Source organism: Nerophis ophidion, linkage group LG15 (assembly GCF_033978795.1).
Source record: "Nerophis ophidion isolate RoL-2023_Sa linkage group LG15, RoL_Noph_v1.0, whole genome shotgun sequence".
In the NCBI taxonomy this organism is placed as follows: domain Eukaryota; kingdom Metazoa; phylum Chordata; class Actinopteri; order Syngnathiformes; family Syngnathidae; genus Nerophis; species Nerophis ophidion.
Genome location: NC_084625.1, coordinates 35,414,691 through 35,434,764, shown reverse-complemented (window position 1 = coordinate 35,434,764; position 20,074 = coordinate 35,414,691). Strand labels below are relative to the sequence as shown.

At 39.2% G+C, this 20,074-nt stretch overlaps 1 protein-coding gene and 1 long non-coding RNA gene across 5 annotated transcripts in view; one reads left to right on the top strand and one right to left on the bottom strand.

Moving 5' to 3' along the window:
* stau2 (staufen double-stranded RNA binding protein 2) overlaps positions 1-20,060 on the bottom strand; it is a 315,345-nt gene extending 295,285 nt beyond the window's left edge. For all 4 annotated transcript variants that reach the window (XR_009809837.1, XM_061922079.1, XM_061922081.1 and 1 more), the window contains exon 1: positions 19,934-20,060. The gene's annotated coding sequence lies outside the window, so the exon portion shown is untranslated. The remainder of the gene's footprint in view (positions 1-19,933) is intronic.
* On the top strand, positions 8,012-11,079 carry LOC133569620 (uncharacterized). Its single transcript, XR_009809838.1, has 2 exons — positions 8,012-8,134; positions 8,877-11,079. It is a non-coding gene; the product is annotated as an uncharacterized LOC133569620 (long non-coding RNA).
* Positions 20,061-20,074: the final 14 nt, after the last annotated feature.

The window sequence follows — 20,074 nt, the reverse complement described above, 5'->3', positions numbered from 1 at the left end:
CAACATGTGCGACAGGACTGTTTCGTGCCTAGGAGTGTTTACGTCGAACATGATGAAGCACCTCCGAGTTCATGGAGTACAAATAAATGCGTGTCCCGTCTTCGACGCGCTGCGCCGAACGTCCTTCTCTGCCGCTTCCTCTGGCTCCGACGCCCAGCCTGGCACCTCGGTGACTGCACTGCAGTCCGAATCCGGTAAGTAAAACAATATATATGCAATAAATAATGTGTTTTGCGCCAACGTTGAGGCAGCTAACAAATTAGCCTGCGTATTTTTTCATAGACTAATTACAACCTGCTAGCCAGGCTCCGCGATGTGCTCAGCGTACTCCGTTCACTGTAGCGGCAATGGGGAAGATGTCGGTGCCACAGACGAAAGAGTGCCACAGAAAGGTCACTGCACACATAGTCAAAAGACTGCATCCCTTTTCAGAGTTGGAATCTCCAACATTTAGGTTAGTTAAGCAATAACGTTAGAACTAAGCTAATTGATACTGGGCTAAACAGTAACAGCAACATTACATGTTTGTTTATGTTTGCAGGGATATGGTGAAAACTCTCAACCCAAAATACATACCACCTTCCATGGACTACCTGTCAAACACATTGATCCCGGCATGGTACAAGGTGGAGAAGTGTAATATCATTACAGAGCTCAGTGAAATCAGCTCTGTGAGGAATTTATAGTACAGTTCATAAAAATGTAATAGAATTAAAATTGATGGAGAATGTCAGACTATTTCATTCAGAAAGACTGTAAGTTAGCTAGCTCATTTAAAACATCCTAAACTTTTTTTTGACCATGCCTTTTTTTTCTTTTTTTTTTTTCTTTTTTTTTTAATGAAAGAATCGGAATCAAAACAAAGAATCGGAATCGGAATCTTTCGAATTCAAACTATACCCAACCCTAATTATGAATACCCCAAAAAAATATTCCCTCTAATTTTCCGTCTGATTTACCGGTTGTTTGATTGATCGATTGAAACTTTTACTAGCAGATTGCAAAGCAAGAGAATACATTATATCAAAGAGTACAGTTTACACAGTACAGTACATATTCCGTACAATTGACCACTAAATGGTAACACCCGAATAAGTTTTTCAACTTAAGTCGGGGGTCACGTTAATCAAGTCATGGTGTGTGTAAAGTGTGTAGTTGGTTGAGAGTTCATGCACTGTGTAGTTTTGTTCTTTGAACAAGGTGATGTTCATGCACAGTTAATTTTGTGCATGAGTAAAAAAACAGGACTTTTTCTTGAATTTGAAAAAAAAAAATCTTTTTTTTTCAATAAAGAAGGATTTGGTGAATGCGCATATACAACTGGTGGGGTTCGGTACCTCCAACAAGGTTTAGAACCACTGATATACAGTGATTCATTGGATAATTGGGGTATGTATGTTCTATTAATGATGTTTTCATGTCTTTAAATACTAAATTATTTTCTTCAAATGGTGCTGTCTTTGTTAATTTTAGCATGTTAAATTGGTGAAAAACCAGGAGCTTCCAGACCCCTGGAAATGTTTTCAGTCTTTTTCATTGTGGTCAAATCACATACCGGTTTCCATATTTCAACTGAGATCAGGCTTTAAACAGGTGGCTGACCTGTTCAGATCGGTGTAACTGCTACTGGTCAAATAATGTGAAATAGAATTTAATTTTACATGTATGCAATGCCATAAAGGCCTACTGAAATGAGATGTTCTTATTTAAACGGGGATAGCAGGTCCATTCTAAGTGTCATACTTGATCATTTCGCGATATTGCCATATTTTTGCTGAAAGGATTTAGTAGAGAACATCCACGATAAAGTTTGCAACTGTCGGTGTTAAGACAAAAGCCCTGCCTCTACCGGAAGTCGCAGACGATGACGTCACATGTTGATGGCTCCTCACATATTCACATTGTTTTTAATGGGAGCCTCCAACAAAAAGTGCTATTCGGACCGAGAAAACGACAATTTCCCCATTAATTTGAGCGAGGATGAAAGAATCGTGTTTTAGGATATTGATAGCGACGGACTAGAAAGAAAAAGAAAAAAACGAAAAAGGAATTGGGACGGATTCCGATGTTTTTAAACACATTTACTAGGATCATTCTAGGAAATCCCTTATCTTTCAATTAAGTGTTTTTTTATAATTTATTCTCTACAAAAAACCTTCCGTAAAAGGAAAAAAAATGTACGACAGAATGGCAGACAGAAATACCCATTTTTATATATATATATATATATATATATATATATATATATATATATTTAATAAAGGAAAATTTTGCAAATTGGCTATTTCTGGCAATTTATTTAAGTGTGTATGAAACTGGTAGCCCTTTGCATTACCTACTTCAGCACCCAAGAGGTAGCTCTTGGTTTCAAAAAGGTTGGTGACCCCTGCTCTATACTAAACAAAACTGAGGCAAATCCAACTTTTTTAGGGACACCGCGGCAATGTAGGGAGATTGGCCGTGCCAGCAACCTGAGGGTTCCCAGTTCAATCCCAAGCTTCTACCAACCTAGTCACATCCGTTGTGTCCTTGAGCAAGACATTTCACCATTGCTCCTGATGGGTCGTGGTTAGCGCCTTGCATGGCAGCACCCGCCATCAGTGTGTGAATGGGTGAATGTGGAAATAGTGTTAAAGCGCTTTGAGTACCTTGAAGTAGGGCTGGGCGATATATCGATATACACAATATATCGCGGGTTTGTCTCTGTGCGATATAGGAAAAGGGTATATCGTGATATTCGAGTATACGTTCTCACGCATTTGCTTTTAGCTGCGGGCATTACACTACAGCAGTGGTTCTCAATGGGGGTACACGTACCCCTGGGGGTACGTGAAGGTATGCCAAGGGGTACGTGAGATTTTTTAAAAATATTCTAAAAGTAGCATCAATGCAAAAATCCTTTATAAATATATGTATTGAATACAACTTCAACAAAATATGAATGCAAGTTCATAAACAGTGAAAACAATGCAATATTCAGTGTTGACAGCTAGATTTTTTCATAAATATTGATGTTAAAGATTTCTTTTTTTTGTGAAAAAATGCTGAGAATTAAGTTCATGAATCCAGATGGATCTCTATTACAATCCTCAAGGAGGGCACTTTAATTTGATAATTACTTCTATGTGTAGAAATCTTTATTTATAATTGAATCACTTGTTTATTTTTCAACAAGTTTTTAGTTATTGTTATATATTTTTTTCCAAATAGTTCAAGAAAGACCACTAGAAATTAGCAATATTTTGCACTGCTATACAATTTAATAAATCAGTCTGATGACAAAGTGCTGTATTTTACTGCTTTATCTCTTTATTTCAACCAATTATGTTTTGCTCTGACTAAGGGGTACTTGAATGAAAAAAATGTTCACAGGGGGTGCATCACTGAAAAAAGGTTGACAACCACTGCACTACATGCTCTTCTCCCTCTTTCCTGTTTGTCCTTCTCACAGACAACAAGCGCACCTTCTTACAAACGATATTAGTTGGGAAATTATGTTCGATGTAAACCCGTATTCAATTGAATGCACTAAAAATGCCGTAAGGTGAACCCGTTTTTCGTTTCATCTCGTTCCCATGTCTGGGCACTAAATAATTTTTGGTTCTTAAAAAAGATATTTTGGTTTTCAACGTGAAAAAAAAAGTTCTCCACTGGACATGCAGGCAAATTTTTTTTAATTTGGCGTAACAATATTTTCGTCTCAAGATGTGACGTTTTTGTCACGTGCTTCACATTTGACCAATCAGGTAGCCGTGCAGATCCAAGATGGCGATGTCAACAACGTCTAGCGATGAAAAGGAAATACTCTAAAACACCTTAAAAACTTCAAAAAAAGAACAACAAAATATGCTACATGCATGTTACGTCTGTTGGGAATGAAGAGGTGAATGATTTCACTATCAGAAGGTGGGTTACTTACAGGAATTGTTTAAAACGGGGGCTTTGCTGTGATGGTGAGTCTCACAAAGTAACCGAGACATTCAAATCTGTATCGATGTTGAATTTAAAGATATTCCTGATGACGCTGGGCTTCACCCGACTTGTTACCGGCGGTTCATTGATAAGAAGCGTTAAGATTCTGCCGAAAAACTGGCCAAAAGGCTGGAATTGGATCAAGATGAGTTTGTGGCATCGGACAACGCTTCAGGCTCGACAAGTGACATTCCAAAGAAAAAACTAAGATCGAAGACGGGCCTGCCTATCAGTTCTGCTGGCCCTGTGCTCCCTGCCATTTGTATTATTTGCAAGAAAACAGACAAGTGAATTACTGGCAGAAAGGCTTTCAGCAGGTAAACACACACTCTAAACGTAGCACTTACACACATGCAAACCATTTATCCATCCATTTTTTACCGCTTATTCCTTTCGGGGCCGCGGGGGGCGCTGAAGCCTATCTCAGCTACAATCGGGCGGAAGGCGGGGTACACCCTGGACAAGTCGCAACCTCATCACAGGGCCAACACAGATAGAAAGACAACATTCACACACTAGGGAACATTTAGTGTTGCCAATCAACCTATCCTAAGGTGCATGTCTTTGGAGGTGGGAGGAAGCCGGAGTACCCGGAGGGAACCCACACAGTCACGGGGAGGACATGCAAACTCCACACAGAAAGCAGAAAGATCCCGAGCCCGGGATTGAACTCAGGACTACTCAGGACCTTCGTATTGTGAGGCAGACACCCTAACCCCTGTACCACCGTGCTGCCCATTTAAACATATTTTATTTTTAGGCCAGTTGATGAACGCTGCCAGGATAAAGCAAGACAGTAGCATTCTCTTGCATATTGAGGACAGAGACTGTGGGGCCATGGAAGTGCGGTACCACAAGTCCTGTTACAGACAGTACACAAGCTTAATGACAAAGTCTGATGTAACAGTTACTGGAACTGCAGATGGAGAAGTGTGAGTTATTAAAATGCATTATCAATTATACACTGTAAAAACTCTTTCAGTGGTATTGTCCATTTTACTTTATTTTTAAAAGTATATTTAACCCAATAAATCAATTTATTTTTATTTCTATAGTTTTTAAGTTGTCTATAAGTAAAAAGTGTGAATATTTTTGTAACTTACTTTTTTATGTGCTAAAATTAATTTTATTGGACTTACAACATAAATTGATTTACCAAAACTCAGTCCAAACGTTTATATCAGACCTAAAACGTCAGGACCCGCCCACCTGCAGCTGTGGAAGAACAAGCCCACACACGTTGTTTCACGGAGCCCAAGCCCCAAGTAAAACACTTTACCGAACTAATGCAAGTAACAATTTATATTGTTAAAAGTCAGTATTTGCCAGGATATAATGTATACATTTTCAAAAGCATGGTTCAACGTTATATTTTATTTGCTACTTTTCCTGCCGACCGCCATTTCGAATGTGCTCTTACCGCCAACAGCTCATTAACTTCAACCAAACATTGTTTATACATGTGCAGTTTATAATTAGCGTTTTCTTTGCTTGGTAGTTTAATATTTTAAAGATATAGTGACTGGCAGACGCTTCAATGTGGTGTTTGGCAATGTAGGCTGTCACTGCTGGATTTTCAGCGCCACCGCAAAAAAAAAAAAAAAAGACATCGATTGTTGTAGGTTTAATATCACGGGCGAATAGCGAATTTAAGTTGCACACATTGAAAGCACTACATCTTAAGATATCTTGAAATCGATTACTATTTTCATTACTGCTATCTGTATCATTTCTACTAGTCATGTTTAAGTTGAATGACTGAATTTAGCGTTATTTTGAACAGGTGTTGTCAAGGTTCCGCGTCACCTGTTGTAGGGGGTGACTTTAATTAATAGTACACGAAGACACTGTAGTCACGTAGCTTATTTACTTTCCGAGCAAAACTTGGGAAGCTGTTGTGCTGGTGAGATGGGTTGTGATACTCTCTGTCTGTTGGTGAAGTAAGTATTAGTTATTTTGTCTTAAACTTTATATGAACGAAACAATATCATTGCTATCACACTGCTGAATATTTACGTTTGTTTTGGTCGTTGAAAACCGCCGTTTATTTGGGTAAATTTGACGGAGATTTTACCCTCATTTGCATATTTAACGACCTACTGCAAGAGACTGAGCGCTTCTGACAGCCTGTTTACTGACTGTCCCTCATCGGGAATACATGTGCAGATCCTGATTCCTGCTCTGACTGATGTTCTTCAGTTTATAAGCAGCCACATTAAAGCTGCTTCACTGGCTTGCATTAAAAGTTGATTAATCATTCTAATTTTCCTGACCAAGTTTCCATTGTGACTTGGACATGACATACTAGTCTCACTTTTTGCCTGAAAATGTATACTAAAACCCCTTAATATCAGTAACGGTCAACATTTGCTGTCTTACGGATGAATGAAGAGTTCCGAAGGTGCACTGCTGTTCCACTGGAATCAACATTTATGTCCCAACTGGACAAGTACACTCCAGAACTCCTGGAGCTCTTCAGTGCAAAAGGAGGAGTGACTGGTCAGCGCATCAAGAACTTGTTGATGGAACTGATACAGGTGGTTTAAAAGTGGTTTAAAAGTTTAAAACTGAATCTGTAATCATGCTCTAATAACGGTATCACAGATTTGGAGTAAAAGTGCCAACAAAATTAATTGATTTATATTTCTTTTAACTCTAGGACCCAAGTGCCTCGCAGTGATGAAGAGAGATGTGACTCTGAGATGCCTCATGGAGTACATGGGAGAGAGTGGACAGGAGCTCATCTCTGACTACTGTGCAAGTATTGTTTAAAAGCAGGTTTGGACCAGTCTGATGTAAAAGCTTAATTTGGGTTTAATTTTATGTGAACTGACTGAACCAGCAGTTGTCAGGTGGAGGTCGAACATGCAGCTAGAGAGAACGGCGCTCCAGAGAGTCATAAAGACCGCCCAGAAGTTAATCGGATGCCCCCATCCCCCCCCCTGGCTGACCTGTACAGCTTCCGCTGTCTCAGGAAAGCACAGAGCATCCTGAAAGACCCATTCCACCCTGGGCACAGCCACTTGGAACTGCTACCCTCAGGCAGACGCTACAGGGTGCTAAAAGCGAGCACCAATAGACTAAAAAAACAGCTTTTACCCAAGAGCCATAGTAGCATTAAACAGGCACTGAGTGAGCACAATATGTCCATCATGTCCTCATGTGTAATGTTTAAATTTTTTTTCAATTTTTTCGGACTACAATGTGCAATAATGTTATATGTATGTGTGTATATATATTCATATGCATGCAGATATGCATCTGTGTGGATATATATACATATACATAGATACATCTGTCATCTCTATCTTTTTCTTTTTACTATTTATACTACCATATTGTATATGCACCTTAGGAGGAGCTGCTCCAATTTCGTTGTTCTTTGAACCTGTTCATTGCAATAATGACAATAAAACTCTATTCTATTCTATTCTAGTTGGCAGGAGCCCCAGGATAGCCGATTAGCACAGCACCACAGAGTGATGCCTTTCTGTCTTGTCTTGTTTGCCCTAAAAAAAACAATGCAAACAAAAAATAATCCCCTTAAAAAAGCATTAAAGGCCTACTGAAACCCACTACTACCCACCACGCAGTCTGATAGTTTATATATCAATGATGAAATATTAACATTGCAACACATGCCGATACAGCCTTTTTAGTTTACTAAATTACAATTTTAAATTTCCCGGGCGTTTCGTCCTGGAAACGTCGTGTAATGATGACGTTGTGTACGCAAGACGTCACGGGTTTTTAGGAAGTATGAGCGCTGCACACACACACCTAAATGTCGTCTGCTTTAACGGCATAATTACACAGTATTTTTGAGATCTGTGTTGCTGAATCTTTTGCAATTTGTTCAATTAATATTGGAGAAGTCACAGTAGAAAGATGGAATTGGGAAGCTTTAGCCTTTAGCCACACAAACACACGGTGATTACTTGTTTAAAATTCCTGGAGGTGAAACATTAATATGGATTAGAGCGCGGTCAAGCAAACATGAATCAAGACGGAATGTCAACCAGCAGGTTTCGGTGAGAAAATTGTGGTTAAAAAGTCGCTTCTTACCGGAGAAACGCTGAGCTTGTGACGTCCATAGCTGCCGTCGACTCCCCTGAGACACTCCATGTCAAGACACCCGTGGAGACACCCTTTCAACTATCAGGTACTATTTAACTCACTAAAACACTAGCAACACAATAGAAAGACAAGGGATTTCCCATAATTATCCTATTAAATGTGTCTAAAACCTTAAACTTAATTTTTTTTTTTTTTTTTTCTAGTCCGTCGCTATCATTATCCTCAAACACGAATCTTTCATCCTCGCTCAAATTAATAGGGAAATTTTCGTTTTCTCGGTCCGAATAGCACTTTTTGTTGGAGGCTCCCATTAAAAACAATGTGAAGCCATCAACATGTGACGTCATCGTCTGCGACTTCCGGTAGGGGGAGGGCATTTCTCTTAGCACCGAAAGTTGCGGACTTTATCGTGGATGTTCTCTACTAAATCCTTTCAGCAAAAATATGACAATATCGCGAAATGATCAAGTATGACACATAGAATGGACCTGCTATCCCCATTTAAATAAGAAAATCTTATTTCAGTCGGCCTTTAAAACATTTACTATATATATATATACATAACACATTACTGTTTGTTTATTTGTTTTAATTTCTGGTGGTTCTTTTCAGGTTTTTTATATGCAAATAAAAATGCCAATAAAAAGCATGTGGCTGGAATTTCATCTCTTGTACTAAGTTTAATGTACAATATCTCAAATTAGAATTCAAAAGTTTTCAAAATGGTTTCACAAAAGTAATCATTATCTGAATTAAAAATCACACAACTTATACTAAATATAAAATTAGATGTTTGTTTTTTTAATTACTGTTTTTGTATCTCAAAGATAACTGCAGAGACCACTGTTCATGAGGACCTGAAAATGAAGAATATGAGCATCTACATCTGTCGTGAGCCAAATGCAGTAGGAATCATCATTGAGGGAGTACCAGTCCTTACTCATCTTGGAAACCTGGCCAAAGCATGCTGCCTACTTCTGGGGTTGACGTATGCACTTAATCTGGAGTATCCATCCAAACTTTCCAAAACATTTGAGGTATTTTAAAGACTTTGTGTGGAACTCGACACACTGCACCCAAAACCAAGCCCCAAATTCATGACTCTCAAAAACAAGCTTCTAGCTTAGGCAGTGAGCCATGACTGTCAGCTATTTTCTTGTGTCTGTTCAAATTTGTTATACATTGTACATTGAGTGGAATTCTTCAGAATGTTGTAACAGTTTTTCCTGTTCATGTTTTATACAAAGCTCCAGGTCATCGTTTCTGGTGTGTAAATTACGTTTTTTTTATGTTTTATACACACTAAATTGCCCCACTGTGAAGCTCCAGCTGGTCAAAAGGAGGGATCTGTGAGTTGTTTTAAGGGGAACATTATTACCAGACCTATGTAAGCGCCAATATATACCTTGATGTTGCAGAAAAAAAGACCATGTATTTTTTAACAGATTTCCGAACTCTAAATGGGTGAATTTTGGCAAATTAAACCTTTCTATATATTGCTCTCGGAGCAATGACGTCAGAACGTGACGTCACCTAGGTAATAAAGCCGCCATTTTCTCAAACACATTACAAACACCGCATCTCAGCTCTGTTATTTTCCGTTTTTTCGACTATTTTCTGGAACTTTGGAGACATCATGCCTCGTCGGTGTGTTGTCGGAGGGTGTAACAACACTAACAGGGAGGGTATCAAGTTGCACCACTTGCCCAAAGATGCAAAAATGGCAATAAATTGGATGAAATTTGTTCAAAATACGAGGGTGTGGGGAAAGCCGACGAAATGGTCAGTCGTTTGTTCCGCACACTTTACCGACGAAAACTATGCTACTACAGAGATGGCAAGACTGTGTCGATACCCTGCGACACTCAAAGCAGATGCATTTCCAACGATAAGGTCAACTAAATCACAAAGGTGTGTTTTGTTGATGTTGTTAACTTATGTGCTAATCAGACATATTTGGTCACGGCATGACTGCCAGCTAATCGATGCTAACATACTATTTAGGCTAGCTGTATGTATATTTGAAACTATATTTACATCCAGCATTTCCCTCCACCTACGTTTAATGCCAAACAAACACTTACCAATCAATGGATTTAAATTGATCCAGTGTCACAAGATGCGAAACTTCCGATCGTTGGTCTGCAAATTTTACCGGCGATGCAAAGGCAAACATGGTCGAATAGCGCCAATAGCTTTTCGCTCAATAGCTTCAGTTTCTTCTTCAATTTCGTTTTCGCTATCTGCCTCCATACTCCAACCATCCGTTTCACTACATGCGTAATCTGTTGAATCGCTTAAGCCGCTGAAATCAGTCTCAATCCGAGCTAATGTCACTATATCTCGCTGTGCTATCCGTATTGGCACCACTGGATGACGTCACAGGAAAATGGACGATGGCTTCACAGATAGTGAAAATCAGGCACTTTAAGCTTTTTTTAGGGATATTCTGGGCTTCACAGATAGTGAAAATCAGGCACTTTAAGCTTTTTTTAGGGATATTCTGGGATGGGTAAAATAAAAATAAAAAAATGTAAAAAAATAAAATAAGCCACTGGGAACTGATTTTTATTGGTTTTAACCCTTCTGAAATTGTGATAATGTTCCCCTTTAAGTTAACATTTTTCAAAATATACACACTGAAAGACACTACTGTGAAGTTGTTCTGCTTGTGAATTGTTACAGAAGTACAGATAGTCTTAATGTGAAATCGTTTTAGCAAGAAACTGTACTGTGAATGTAAAACATGAGATGCTGAGGTCATGCATTCTTTTATGCACTAAATACTGATGTTCTTGACTGTTAATAATGTCCATCTTATTGATACGGTTTGGATATGGCTTGAGAAAATGTTTTATTAATATGCATACGGTTAAAAAAAAACAACTACTGTGAAGGTGTTCTATACAGCACTTTAAAAAGTTGAGGTCATGCATTCTATGCACTAAATATGGATGTTGACTGTTCATACTGTCCAGCTCATTGACACTGTTTTTATATAGTAATGATTTAATAAAGGTTGGAATTTGATATGTTTTTATTTTTTTATTATTCTAGGTAATTTTTCCATTTTCAAAACAAAGAAAGGGTAAGTTAGTCAAAATTAATTAAATTGAGTATAACAATTATTTTTTCATTTATATGTTACTTATTTTAATTAAGTCTTGTGTGTTTAATATGCTGATGTTTTTTACATTGATTTTACTCAATTTCTTGGCTTTTTCTGTAAACGCAACTTAATCTTTTTGCATAAATCGAGATGCACATTATTAAATTCTACTTACTCAAAATACCAATTAGTTGACTAAACTAAATAAAATTGCTTAGAAAATGTTGCCTTATTTTTAGGTGAAATGGCCGAAGTCTAACAGCAAGGAGTGGGAAACCATCAACATAGACTTAAGCCTTATCCTACGCAACATCAAAGGATCAGCCGAAACGAAGCTGGAGAAGATGGGTGACCTAATCTACAGCTACGGAGAGAAGAAATGTGGAGTGAAGGAACAAGTCAGAAAGACATGCTTCCCACCCCCAAATCTCGTCGGCTTCAAGAAATCCATCTACTTGTAAAAGAAAGGCGACAGCTAAGGAAGTTATGGAGAAAGGCGACAGCAGAAGAAAGCGAAGGCATCGACCTCCTTCAAGAAGAACTAAAACAGAGGCTCTCAAAACTCCGTCGAGCGGAAAGCCTAAGGATGCATCGGAAGAAGAAAGAAAAAGCCAGAACCGACTTCTACAAAGACCCCTTTAAATTTGTGAAAGAGATTTTCACAAAAGAAAAGAGTGGATTTCTGAAAACATCAAAAGACCAGGTTGAAGAATATCTGAGAACCATCTATACTGATGAGAAAAAACATGAACCGATCATTGTCCCCACTGACATCCCTCCTATATCACCCGCACAATATCAGGTTGATGTCAGCCCTCCCAAGCTGAGCGAGGTGAAACAGGCAGTAAAAAAGGCAAGATCGGCATCTGCACCAGGCCCTAATGGTGTTTCGTATAGTGTCTACAAGAACGCTAGAGAGGTTCTGAAATTCCTGTGGAAAAACATGAGAGTGGTGTGGGACAAGCAGATCATCCCGAAAGCCTGGCGAAGAGCGGGAGGAGTGCTTATCCCAAAAGAAAAGAACTCGACCACCATTGAACAGTTTCGCCAAATAAACCTTCTGAACATCGAAGGCAAGATTTTCTTCAGCATATTGGCACAGCGACTAACAAAGTATCTGAAGCAAAACCACTTCATTGATACATCGATCCAAAAGGCTGGTATAGCAGGCTTCTCTGGATGCCTCGAACATAACAGCATCATATGGCATCAAATCCAGACTGCGAAAAAAGAAGAAAAAGATCTTCATGTCTTGTTCCTTGATCTGGCCAACGCTTATGGATCAGTCCCTCATTCATTGCTGTGGACTGCCTTTGAATTCTTCCAAGTACCAACTACAATCACAAATCTTGTAAAACGCTATTTCCAGGATTTGCAATTTTGCCTTACAACATCAGGATTCACCACTGCGTGGCAATCTCTGGAAGTAGGCATCATGGCTGGGTGCACCATCTCCCCATTGGCCTTTACGATGGCAATGGAGATCATTATTAGAGCCTCGAAATGGGTGGTTGGTGGAGAACGACTACAATGTGGTCAGAGATTACCACCAATTCGAGCCTATATGGACGATATAACAACACTCACAACAACTGTCCCCTGCACCAAGAGACTGCTGGAGAAACTTCATTCAAATATAACATGGGCACGGATGAAGTTAAAGCCCAGCAAGTGCAGAAGTATCTCCATTGAGAAAGGCCAAGTCACACACCAGAGATTTCATGTCAGCGGAACACCAGTACCAACTGTTTCCGAAATGCCAGTAAAGAGCTTGGGAAGGTGGTACGACGCAAGGCTCAAAGACACAGAGCAGTTTGAGCAACTAAAAAAGAATACAATCACTTACATGGATCGCATCAATAAAACCTTGTTGCCAGGAAAACTCAAGTTGTGGTGTTTTCAATTTGGCATACTCCCAAGACTTTTGTGGCCTTTAACTGTGTAAGAAATCCCCATCACCAAGGTTGAAAAATTGGAACGTGTGATAAGCACGCAGCTAAAACAGTGGCTTGGAATTCTAAGATGCTTCAGTTCCATCGGACTATATGGGCATGGCAAATTGGAATTACCAATCTCGGGACTGGTGGAAGAATTCAAATGCACCAAAGCAAGGCTGGTCATGACGCTAACCGAAACTGAGGATACAGTCATTCGAACAGCGGCCCCCAGAGTAACAGCGGGAAGGAAGTGGATTCCATCAGAAGCTGTTCAGAGTGCAAAGTCTGCTCTTCAATTCAGAGATGTGGTTGGGCACGTACAGCATGGGAGAGCAGGACTCGGACTCGTCCCAAAAACTCCCCGATGGCACAAAGCAACATCAGAGCAGAAGAGACGGCTAGTAGTAGAGGAAGTCAGGAGACAGGAGGAGGGAGAGCGACATGCTAAAGCCGTCTCAATGGCCAAGCAGGGGAGATGGACCTGCTGGAGAAGAAAAAGCTCAACTGGTATGACATCTGGCAGATGGAGGGAGCACGGCGGAGTTTTATAATCAGAGCCACGTACGACCTGCTACCGTCCCCCCTAAATCTGAAAACCTGGTACGGAGAAGATCCCGCCTGTTCCCTGTGTCAAGTACCTGCATCTCTAAGACATATCCTATCAGGGTGTACTATAAGTCTCACCCAAGGACGCTATACTTGGCGGCATAACCAAGTACTTAGAGAGCTTGCAAAAACACTGGAACACAGGCGAACCACCACAAACAATCTCCCACAAACACCAGCAGGAAAGGTCCATTTCACACATTTTGTACCAGCTGGCCAACATCAAAAGTGTCAAACGACACCAAATAATGCAAGCATCCTGCAGTCGGCTCGGGATTGGAAATTGGAAGTAGACCTTGATAAAAAGCTTGTGTTTCCCCCAGAAATAATGGCTACAACACTCCGGCCAGACATGGTCCTGTGGTCTCCATCAGCAAAGCTGGCTTATGTCGTGGAGCTGACAGTACCATGGGAAGAAGGGGTTGAAGAGGCTTATGAGAGGAAGAGAAACAAATATTCTGACCTGGCAGCTGAAGCATCCCAGAACGGCTGGAAGACCAACATTTTCCCAGTAGAGGTGGGATGCATGGGATTTATTGCCACATCTACCATCAGTCTGTTGAGGAAAATGGGGTTGAAAGGACGCTCCCTCCAACAGACTATCAAATCCATGTCAAATGCTGCTGAAAAAGCCAGCAACTGGCTCTGGATTAAGCGCAAGGACCCCAACTGGGCAGTAAGATAAGAGACAATGGTATGCGGTCAGGCTTAGGCCTGACTCAGGGAAAAGGACGACCCTGCCATGCATAGTCCAACAGGATGTGGAGGGTATGGCATGGAGGCGGGTGTACCTGGGACGCTAGGCACACCGTTGAGCCCTCTGGAGACGTCGTGGGCTTCAAATCAACGAAACGTCGATGAAGCAGGGTGCCCACCTGAAGACCCCAATGACATACATACCCTCCTTTTCACCACTCCACACCGACTGCTACCGTCAAGACTGTTCCTACTTACCGAAGGGATTGAAACATCTAGTTCTATCTGCTTTACTTGAGTTAGATTTAGGCAACAGATCTAACTCAAGTAGAGTTAGATCTGCCATTGTGTGTGTGTAATCCTAAAAGATTACACACACACACAATCGGTAGGAAATGGATGGATGGATTATAGATGCATGACAGATACAGTGTCAATAACTATGAATTATGAAATACTTTATTGATCCCCCAGGGATCAATAAAGTAATTTCTATTATATTCTATCTTTGAAATTAATATAGAATAAATAAAAGTTTTGCTTTTATAAATTTGACTTTTCCATGATATTACCTTTGTTTTAGATGCACTCTTAAAGGCTGTTTAATGTGTGTGTGTGTGTGTGTGTGTGTGTGTGTGTGTGTGTATTTTTCTTTTCAGAAGTGAACCAACCTTTGATGCCAGCTACAACATATTCTGCGAGTTGATCATCTGCCAAAGGATAATTGTTAATCAGGACGTGCTGAGAATGAAGGAGCTACGGCGAATGTTTTTAAATAAGATGCAAGAACATGAAGATTGTGATGCTTCAAACGACAGAAACTTTTTTTGTCAGCGATGTATAACACTTTTATGCTGGAAAATATCAAAAGAATAATAAATAATTTGAAAAAAGGCTATGATAATATATTTATACTACTAATAATTTTCAATGTGAATATATCTTTATTTACACCTTTGTGCTTCTCTTTCCCTGTGTTCTTATGTTGCAGGCAGGATCAATTAAAGAGAGGACTGACTCTGGACTTTCCCCAACTGGTGTTTTTCTTCATGAGACACAGTGGTCAGTCTAGACACTAGCCCTGCCCATATACAACTACTAGAGGGCAGAGACAAAAGCCCGGTTGGATTCTCGAAGAAAACTCCTACATTACTGGTGTGGGACAATATTTACTTTGAGGAGGAGACACTGTCAGGTCTTGGAACTACTCACCATACGAATGGCGTACCTGTCTGCATTTATACATCTGGGAAGCAGTTTTGAATTGGACCAATCAACATTTGATGTGCTGAGGAAATATGTGTGCCACCTGTATGGCCAATCATCTGCAGAAAATGTCAACGCTGCAAGGTACAGAGCACTCTGCATGGCATCATCAGCTTTGCCAGAACTCTCAATGTCCCCTACAAGTGATGCCCTGCACCAACACTGCAAAAGGGCAAACTACTAGGCTGCAATAATGAGATTATCTCAAAAGGTATTATGTCTGCTCCTTCACCCAATGTAAATGGATGGCACATTGAGGACGGATGAATAATAGTTACATGGATGACTACAAATCCTGCCCCTGATAGTGTGTTAAAGGTAGTCCACTGCAGCTGCAAGCAGAACAAATGTGAGACAGGAAGATGTTCCTGTATGTCTGCAAGACTGTCCTGTACTGATTTGTGTCGCTGCCAAAATGGTGCCAATATTTCCATGGAAACAGAGGATAAAAGCACTTGGGAAGATGGCTCTGATGCTAGTGATAGCTAAGAGATGAACAATGTCTCCCTCGTTCAGAATACGCAAAGTCACACTTAATCAGTTAGTTCTCTAATAAAAATTTGAGGTTTTGCCACATTTGAGAAAAATCCCTCAGAGTATTTTACTATTTATTTACTTTTTAGTTACTTAAGTTAAATACTTTGAAAATAGAATGCGAGATTACAGTGCACTTGACCTTAAAAAATATAATAATCATAATTTCAGTTTGTGCCAAATTGGAGGAAAATCTATCAGAGAATTCTTGAGATATGGCTTTAACGATTAGCTAAGTTAAGACAAAATAACAAAAAAATATATTAAAAAAAAATACCCAAGACCTGCTGTGACATCAACACATTGTTTTGTTCATGTAAATATGTTTTTATACCATATTGTGTACAGATTCTAAACTGTAATGCAGTTTTTGTTGTATTTCCATTTTTCCGCATTATTCGATATTTTGACAGTTGTCAGCCATTTTTGGCCAAAGTGTTCTTTATTTTATTTTTTACTTCCTCTTATAACACAGTGTCTACTGAAATTTGTAATGTATGAAACATTATTGTTAAGCAATATGTACCGTTTTTATGTTCAATTGTACAGGTATTCACTTACTTTGAAGCATTTTTTGTATGTATACATTTGTTTTGTATGTTACATGGTTTAAAATCAAATTAAAGTATACCAATGCTAAAATACTTGTCTCAAATGATAGGTATATGTATTAATGTCAATTTGTCAAGCATGCGGCAAAGCGTTGCTACCAAAAGTAGCCTTACTGCTAATATGTAGCATCATTGGAAAAGTCACCCACTAGAGAATGAAGAGTGCATACTCTGCATGTGAACATCTCCATTCGACGCAAACATTTCCAGATCAAAAATAGTCAACAACAGAATTTAATAACGTCCTTAGTAACCTACCACATAGCGAAGGACAAACATTATTTGATGTCCTACTACGCAGCTCATTTTTATTTGACACTTAAAATGTCTCTGACAATCTTGCACTTTCTGTTTTGAAATGACATGAATGTTTGTGCCACTCCTTAATAACTGTTTAATAAATACAGTTTTGGTCAATTGACTTAGTTGTGATTTCCTTCTCTGCATGAAAGTTTAAAATGAGCATATATTAATGAAGTATTAACAAGAATGTTTTAATGTAGACACATAGAATCATCATACTACTGTGATTATATGCATCAAGTGTTCATTCAAGGCCAAAGCAAAATATCAGGATATATATCAAGTATCACACGATATGGCCTAAAAATATCAAGATATTAAAAAAAGGCCATATCACCCAGCCCCACCTTGAAGGTAGACAATTATATAGTTATAGTTATACAAGTATAACCTATTTACCACTTTTTCTCTTTCTTTTTTTTCCAAATAAGAATTGACAAGAGAACTATTAAGGAACCAAGTCTTTCAGAAGAATGGAAAGTGGAATTGGAACAGGAACATTCTTATCAATTCCCATCCCTTCCTATCAGTGACAAAAAAAGTACATTTTCCTGCAATTCATTTTGATTTACCTATCAACAAACTTTGATCAATCATATCAATTGTGTTAAATATTCAAACGTTTGACAGCCCCTATAATCCTCTATAACAGTGGTTCTAACCTTTTTTCAGTAATGTACCCCCTGTGAAAAAATTTTTAATTCAAGTACCCCCTAGTCAGAGCAAAGCATTTTTTGTTGAAAAAAATAGATGAAGTAAAATACAGCACTATGTCATCAGTTTCTGATTTATTAAATTGTATAACAGTGCAAAATATTGCTCATTTGTAGTGGTCTTCTTAGAACTATTTGGAAAAAAAGATATAAAATTTACTAAAAACTTGTTGAAAAATAATAATTTCATTATAAATAAAGATTTCTACACATAGAAGTAATCAGCAAATTAAAGTGCCCTATTTGGGGATTGTAATAGAGATCCGTCTGGATTCATCAACTTAATTCTAAACATCTCTTCACAAAAAAATAAATCTTTAACATCAATATTTATGGAACATGTCCACAAAAAATCTAGCTGTCAACACTTGTTGCATTTACTGTCACAGTTTATGAACTTACATTCATATTTTGTTGAAGTATTATACAATAAATATATTTATAAAGGATTTTTGAATTGTTGCAATTTTTAAGAATATTTTAAAAAATCTCACGTAGCCCTTGGCATACCTTCAAGTACCCCCAGGGGTACGCGTACCCCCATTTGAGAACCACAGCTCTATAATGCATCCATCAGATATGCATTTATAAACTTAAGTTCCTTAAAGTTGGACTGCATGTCAAAATCAAGAACAATCACTGCATTTCCATGCACTTCATTTGCATCATAACATGTGTATTACATTTGGACTAGGGCTGGGCGATATATCATTATACACGATATATTGCGGGTTTGTCGTGCGATAGAAAATTTCTATATCGTGATATTCGAGTATACATTCTCACGCAGTTGCTTTTAGCTGCGGGCATTACACTACAGGCTCTCCTCGCTCTTTCCTGTCTCTCCTTCTCACAGACAAGCACACCTTCTTACATACGTCACATACGTATACGCCCTCGCCGAGCAGAGAGGTAGCAGCATGGGTAACGTTAGCTGTGATGCTAGCAGAGACGTTTGAGCGGTAATACGAGAAGGTGCGAATGAAGGAAGAAGTAATTCCCAAGAAAAAAAGCAGGGGGTCCATCGCCTGGCGGTGGTTTGGCTTCAAGTGGGAATATGTCGAACAGACAACCGTTATTTGTCAAGCATGCGGCAAAAGCGTTGCTACCAAAAGTAGCATTACTGCTAATATGTAACATCATTTGAAAAGTCACCCACTAGAGAATGGAGAGTGCTTACTCCGCATATCAACATCTCCATTTGGTGCCACACGCCCACACCATCAAAATGCCGAGGCAAACATTTCCAGATCAACACCGCATGAAAAAAATAGTCAACAGAATTTAATAACGCCAGTAGTAACCTACCACATAGCGAAGGACGAACACTATTTGATTTCCCATAATGCAGCTCATTTTTATTTGACACTTAAAATGTCTATGACAATCTTGCACTTTTTGTTTTGGAAATGACATGAATGTTTGTGCCATTGGTTAATAACTGTTTAATAAATAGTTTTGGTCAATTGACTTAGTTGTGATTTCAGCATGAAAGTTTAAAAGTAGTAAGTATTAATGCAGTATGTGACAAGAATGTTTGAATGTAGACATACAAAATCATCATACTGCTGTGACTATATGCATCAAGTGTTCATTCAAGGCCAAGGCAAAATATCGAAATATATATCGTGTATCGCGATATGGCCTAAACATATCGAGATATTTAAAAAAAAAAGACCATATCGCCCAGCCCTAATTTGTACACACATATTTGCAGCCTACAGTAGCAGGCTTGACTGCTTCACCTGGTCCAATTTAGCCAGAAGCTAACATTTCCATGGAGAAAAGCCACATTTCCTTAGCGTGGCAGCGCCCCAAAACAGACATGCAGTTTGAGGACCACAGAAAAAGACGTGTAAAAAACGTCGCAGGCGACATAATGTTACGTAGCGTTGAGTTCTAGCCTCATCATGGCAGGTCGGCCGAGCAGCCTTAGTGCTAGCATCACCATCGCGCTCCATCTCTCCTAGCTAGCTAGCATCACCATAGCGCTGTCTGCACAACACCGTAGTCTCGGCTCTTCTGCCTTTCGGTAACGTAACCAAGGTGGCGAACAGCCCAGTGATTATTTCAACAATCCTTGACAAATACTTCAGCCATTTTGTTTACCTTTGTCGCAGGCCAGACCCCAGTAACACCTCCAACATTGGCAAACACTAAAGAGAACTGAACGGTGTGTGAGACATGCCATCTAATACGTGGGGGTGGCCATTAAAGTTGAAGCGCCTCAATAAAAGGTAAATTGCCATT